This window comes from Oratosquilla oratoria, chromosome 11, assembly GCF_046742065.1.
Source record: "Oratosquilla oratoria isolate Oo_2021 chromosome 11, ASM4674206v1, whole genome shotgun sequence".
Lineage (NCBI taxonomy): Eukaryota > Metazoa > Arthropoda > Malacostraca > Stomatopoda > Squillidae > Oratosquilla > Oratosquilla oratoria.
The window spans coordinates 36,669,362-36,675,361 of record NC_134787.1 but is presented as its reverse complement, the minus strand read 5'-3'; positions in this window follow the sequence as shown (position 1 = coordinate 36,675,361).

The following is a 6,000-nucleotide window of genomic DNA, read 5'->3' as shown; positions in this document are numbered from 1 at the left end:
AAGTCTCTCCAAATATCTTGTTTACATGTTTGTCAGGAGTCAAGTCACTTGAGGTGATTACTCCTAGGTCCCTCTCTGAGTTAACTTTTTTGACTTCTTCATCTCCAATCATATGGTTTCCTGAGACTCTATTTTTGCCTTTTCTGAACTCCATTATGCTACATTTCTTGATGTTGAAATTCATTTCACATTCTGATTCCATTCCCATACATGCAAGTCATCTTGTAACGATCTGCAATCTTCTTCTGTTTTCACTCTCTTGAGCAATTTAGCATCGTCGGCGAAGAAGTTCATGTAACAATTCACTCCTTCATCCATATCATTTATGTATATGGCAAACATTAAGGGAGCCAAAACAGAGCCTTGGGGGACGCCACTTTTTACTTCTTCCCATTTCGAGTTTTTATTCCTAGGAACTACTCTCATCTTCCTTCCATTTAAAAAGTCCTTCATCCATTCCAACAGCCTGCCTTGAATTCCTATTTTTTTCAATTTTGTTGATAATTTTTTTTATGTGGTACCTTGTCAAAAGCCTTTTGCAAATCCAGGAAGGTGCAGTCCACTCAACCATCACTTTCTTGTATCATTTCAATCAGTCTCGAGTAAAAGCATATTAAGTTTGTGGTGCACGATCTTCCACTTCTAAAACCAAATTGTTTGGGATTTATTATATTGTTCTCCTCCAAATGTTTGATCCATCTGCTTCTAATGATGTTTTCGCATATTTTAGCTACTGTACTTGTGAGGGACAGCGGTCTAAAGTTTGTAGGATCTTCCCTGTTTCCTCCTTTGTGTATTGGCACTATGCATTTTTCCAATCTTGTGGTACTTTTCCCTCTTTTAATGAGAAATCTATTATCTTGTGTATTTTACCTGTCAATTCGTCTATGCACTACTCTTTTAATATCCAATTTGTGATTTCATCCGGTCCGTGCGACTTTCTGACATCTAGGCTTTTTATTTGATCTCTTTATTTCCTTCTGTGTTATTGTTATTTCCTTCATTATGGGTGAACTTTCTAACTGATCATTCTCCCAGGGTTGAGTGTTCTCTGTATCATCTGTGTATTCCTTGTTTCCTTCACATAGTTTTACTATGTCATGCTTGTCCTTTGTTTTGTCATTTACATATCTGTAAAAGAGTTTCGGTTGATCCTTACATTTGTCTATAATATCCCTTTCATATTCCCTTTTTTCCTTCCTGTGTATGTTTACATATTCGTTTCTAAGTACTTTATATGTTTGCCATTTAGATGTTTTTCTATTTTTTTTCCATTTTTTCCAGGCTTTATCTCTCCTAGCTTTAGCTTTACTACATCTTTTGTTGAACCAACATTTTATACATTTCTCATTATGCTTCTTTATTGGTACATATTTGTTTACTCCCTCATTGTACTTCTCTTTAAACATGTTCCACTTGTTTTCCGTCTTTGTTTCGTCATTAGTGAACCCATCCCAATTTATTTGTTAGAAAAATGTCCTTAATTTTTCAAAGTCCGTTTTGTTGTACATAAATCTTCCTTCTCTATGTTTATCATTTCTATCTATATTATAATGGTCTTTTAATTCAAAGTCTATTAGTATGTGGTCACTTTTTCCAATAGGTGTTTTGTACTCAATTTTGTTTATAATTTCCGGTTCAGATGTTAACATTAGGTCTAGTTTTGATGGTTCATTATTTCTATATCTAGTGTTTTCCTTAACCCATTGTGCTTGTGTGTACTCGATAGTCATAACCAGTATGGTGTTGCTCCAAAGTTCCTCTCCTCCTTTGACTGTCATTTCTTCCCAAATTATTTCTTTTGCGTTAAAATCACCCATGATTACTAAGTTTTCACCTTCTTTTAGCAACTCATTAAGCACCTCCATTGTTTCTTCCAATAAGTTGGAATGATCACCATCTAACCATGCACAGGATTTTGGTAGTACATACACTACAAACTTTCTGCTTTTTGTCTTTTTATAATAAATTTTAATCATGATTATTTTTGGGTTTCCTTTTCCTGGAGGAATCATCTTGGTCACCATTTGGGTTACCAATTTATCACATTTAAAATGTCCATAGCTTAAGTTTATGTTTTTATCAAAAGTGCCTGATATCAAGCAAGATTCAATTACATTTCTTTCATGTAGGTTCTTTCCTTTGGTTAAAATTGTTACCTTAGACAAATCAATATGATAGTTATATTATGCTTTGTGTTGAAATAACGCATTATTTTCCTGGGCAGATCTCACATTATATTTATGTTGGGAAATTCTTGTTTCCAAGTTTTTCCCAGTTTGTCCAATGTAAATATTTTTACAATCTTGGCATGGAATTTTATAGACACCATTGTTGTTAGGCGGGCTGTTCTTAATTGAAGTTTTCTTAATGGTGTGGTCATATTCAAAAGCTACTTTGATATCCAATTTCTTGAGTATGTTGACAATACTAAGAAAGCTTTCATGAAAAGGAAGAACAAGTGTATTAAGTTGTTTATGGTTTTCTTGTTCTTGATTGTGTGCTTTATAAAAACATTTCTTGGCAGTATTGACATTAAGAATATGAGTGGGATATTTTAACTTTTCCCCAATAATCCGGATAGTTCTAATTTCATCATCAATAAATTCAGGATCTGAAATCCTGTAAGCTCTCGCGTACATGGAAATAAAAACTGATCTTTTTACACTGATATAGTGATTAGAATAAAAATGAACATAGGAAGGAATGTTGGTAGGTTTTCTATAGACTTTTGTTTTCAGAATACCATTATCTCTAATTATTTCAACATCCAAAAAGGGCAAGCTGTTGTTATTTTCTATTTCAAGAGTGAAGTTGATGGAGGGTACCAATGAATTTAGATTAATAAGAAAATCATCAAAAGATAGGTTATCAGGCCAGAAACACAAAACATTGTCTACATACCTGAACCAAATAACTTTTTCATTTTTAATAGTTGGTAATAAATATTTTTCAAAATATTACATGTAGATAAACTAAAACCGGTGAAAGAGGATTCACCATAGCCATCCCAAAGGTCTGTGTGTAATGTTTCCCCTCAAAGACAGAAGAATTATTTACACACACTTATTAATTTGACAAAATTTGTTACAAGGGATACCATCAATACTGTTACCTAGAATATTTGGGAGAAAGGTTAAAACTTCTTGAATTGGAAGAGTAAAGAGCCCAGTAACATCTAAACTAACTAAATTGCTAACTGGAGTTTTCTTCAGGGGATTGCAGTTAGCAGTCGAAATATATGGACAACCAGTCTCCAGTCTTTTCTTCTCCTTTGATTGTGATTGATAGATGTTACTATACTTTTCATGTGTGACTAATCTTCTATCCTTTTACACTAAGGTATATAAGGCATCAGACAACAATGAAAATTACGATGTTATTTACCTTGACTTTAGCAAAGTGTTCGACAAAGTGCCACACCAGAGACTACTAAATAAAATCAAAGCCCATGGCATAGGAGGAAAAGTGTTAGAATGGATTAGAGCTTGGATTAGTAACAGAAAACAGCGGGTCACCATAAATGGAATAAAATCTAGGTGGGGCAATGTTACTAGCGGGGTCCCCCAGGGCTCGGTTTTGGGTCCCCTGTTGTTCATTATGTATATAAACGACTTAGACGAAGGGTTAAATAGTGATGTTAGTAAGTTTGTGGACGACACTAAAATAGGACGCCTAATTAGGTCAGGAGACGACGCCCAGATTCTACAGGATGACCTTAATAAGCTGTTAACATGGTCGGTGAAATGGCATATGAACTTCAATATCTCTAAGTGTAGCGTGTTAAACGTAGGGCTACACAACCCCGAAAATAGATACAACTTAGATAACACGTTTTTAGAAAAATCTGAGTGAGAGAGGGACTTGGGAGTTCTGGTGAGTCCGGACCTTAAAACCAGGAAGCAGTGTATTAGCGCCAGAAATAAAGCTAACAGAGCATTAGGCTTCATTGCTAGGACGGTAACGAATAGAAGTGCAGAGGTAATTATTAAACTCTATCTAGCGATAGTTAGACCCATCCTTGACTATGCGGTACAGTTTTGGTCTCCGTCCTATAGAATGGACGTAAATTCACTAGAATCAGTACAGAGAAGAATGACCAAAATGATACAAGGACTCGGAAATTTGCCTTACGAAGAGAGGCTTAGGCACCTAAACTTACACTCTCTGGAAAGATGCAGAGTGCGGGGTGATCTAATAGAAGTGTTCAAGTGGATCAAAGGCTATAACAAGGGTGATGCAAACAAGGTCATCATAATAAAACAACAGGGCAGGACTCGCAGTAATGGGTATAAACTGGACAAATTTAGATTTAAGAAGGAAATAGGCAAGAATTGGTTTACTAATAGGGTGGTCGATGAATGGAATAAACTAAGTAACCATGTAGTAAGCACTGAAACTATCAGTTGTTTTAAAAAATGATAAGACAACTTTATGGATGGGGATGACAGGTGGTGATGGATACGGAGCTGCCTAGTGTAGGCCTTATGGTCTTTTGCAGTCTCCTTTATTTCTTATGTTCTTATAATGAATGACTGGATTTGACAGACAAGTGTATGGATGGAGGAAGAACAAATGAAGATGGGCTGGAACTCTTTATTGCACGTTTTGACCAATTTGGTCTTCTTCAGAAACCTATCTAGAAACAATGTGAACTTTGAATTTATACACACTCGAAGTAGGACACTCAGACAGGTCATCCCTCTGGTTGTCTGGAGAATCCTATTCCCATACCCTATTGAATCTATTATAATTTATTTGCTAACTTAATTAAAAATACAAAACCTTCCCTGTCATGTGTTTGCAAAAGTGTTAATATAGGCAGCTTCAACATTTTTCATGTCCCTTTTTAATCCCTTGTGTAGAATCTCAACCCCCAGTGGGGCAAATATCCGGATTTGTTAGTGTACTGAATGAGTGAGTTGGATGTCCTATGTGACCTCTAATCCCTTCTATGTTCAGCTAGGCATTTCTCAATGCCTCAACTTGACTCGCTGTAGTAGGCAGAGGTTCACTTGCAACACAGAAAGTGGTATATGTCACTGAGGGCATTTTGGGACAATATCTTGTTATTATTGTATTGGATCATTTTTCCTATTTTTGAATTAGAAGCCTTGCTATCTTAACCCCACCTTTTATGAGAAACCTGTCAATAACCTCAGTTTTCTTGGAGTCATTAGATCTAACTGGTTCAAGGTGTGATTATATGTATTTATTTAGTTGGAGTTGTTCTCATGAAATCCTATCTCTTATGCTTCTACCAAACTTCATTGTTGGCTTGTATTACACCTTCATCCAATTTATTCCAAAAATACCATATTTGTGTGGGAAGCTGTACTTTCTAACTTCTTTCAAGCAATCTTGTTTTTTTATTTTTTAATTACCTCTTTTTTACCTTTTATCCCATGCCAACAGATCCTGTCCATTTTTTTTTAGTTCATATCTGATCATCATTATCATACTACCTGTGTTTCCAATATGTGAAGTACCCTTTATTTTTTTTTTGTCTCTCATGTTTCATCAATCAGGATTGTAATCATCTTGGCTCCTGCACTTTACTTTTTTCCATTATTATTTCTTTTTACTGCTTCTTTCTTCAGGTGTAGTGACTGCACCACTTCTGTATACTTTTATCTGGGGGCAAATATTTCATTGTCTTCATCCATCTAATGAAATGACAGTTCAGCTTATAAAATTATTTCATTATTCTCTTTATATGGTTTTCCAGCAACACGTATTAATATCCCTAAATCCTTTTCTTCTTTTGCCTTTGTGGCCAACTCATCTCTCATTTTGTACCTTTTCAAAGGTCTATTTTTGCTTCGACCCATTTTCAAGACTTTGTATTGAAATTAATCATGAACTGGATCCATTCACAAACTTTGTCTTCCTGTAGCAATTTACAATCTTTATCTTTCACTTTCTTAATAATCTTGACATCATCTGCAAATAAGCTTGTGTAATTTTCCATTCCATTCCTTTACAATAGGAAGATTGCAG